At 40.7% G+C, this 832-nt stretch overlaps 1 non-coding gene across 1 annotated transcript; it reads left to right on the forward strand.

Annotated features, from left to right (window-relative positions):
• The first annotated feature begins 547 nt into the window (after window positions 1-547).
• On the forward strand, window positions 548-629 carry trnas-gcu (transfer RNA serine (anticodon GCU)). Its single transcript has one exon. It is a non-coding gene; the product is annotated as a tRNA-Ser (tRNA).
• The last annotated feature ends 203 nt before the right edge of the window (window positions 630-832 follow it).

Below are 832 nucleotides of genomic sequence, written 5' to 3' on the forward strand. Positions count from 1 at the left end.
TTTGTACCTTCAACCTAACCCTTAACCCTAAATAGCAATTCTTCTTGCAGGGTGAGGGTCTGGGCCTTTGGTCCAATAAGGAGCAGTCGGTCCTCACAACATAGCGTTTACTGAAAAAGTAGGCTTTAGAAGGAGTAGGATACAAATACATAGACTCATATTACAAATGTTTAACAACAGTCAGACTCACAAATCAACTGTTGGGCAGATCTTTACCAGACCCAGCAGAATCCTCACACAACTGATTGGAAATGAACCTGTAACATTTTTATTTTACATTTTGCAAATTTGTAAACCAATTTTTTTTGGAAAAGAAAGACACGATCTTACTGACATGTGTAGACAAGTAGATTGTAGGGAATGCAGGCATCAGTCTCGAAACCTCCTGCATGTGTAGTGAGCGCTTTACTATTTCAGCCAATTCCTCACGTTCACCCATGAAAGAAAACCAGAATCTCTCAGGATTTCTGGAACGTTCAAGTTCAGTTCATCGATTGCTTTCTGTGTAAAAGCCTGACTGTCTCTCTCTGACTCAGCAGAGCACAGGGACGAGGTGGCCGAGTGGTTAAGGCGATGGACTGCTAATCCATTGTGCTCTGCACGCGTGGGTTCGAATCCCATCCTCGTCGGATTCTTCTTATGGAACAGGTGTCATCTCAACCATTATTGAACTATAATGTCTAGAATCTACCTCAATGTTCTATTAGTCTTAGCAATGTCATTTGCATCTTTCTTGTTCTCTGAATTTTACAATAATGCCATCAACTCCTATCACTAATGGATAAAGTCAAGGTACAAAAAAACATCCAAAACTGTCTTTTCATCCCTGTCA

This window comes from Poeciliopsis prolifica, unplaced genomic scaffold (genome assembly GCF_027474105.1).
Source record: "Poeciliopsis prolifica strain line A6 unplaced genomic scaffold, Auburn_PproV2 SCAFFOLD009, whole genome shotgun sequence".
Lineage (NCBI taxonomy): Eukaryota > Metazoa > Chordata > Actinopteri > Cyprinodontiformes > Poeciliidae > Poeciliopsis > Poeciliopsis prolifica.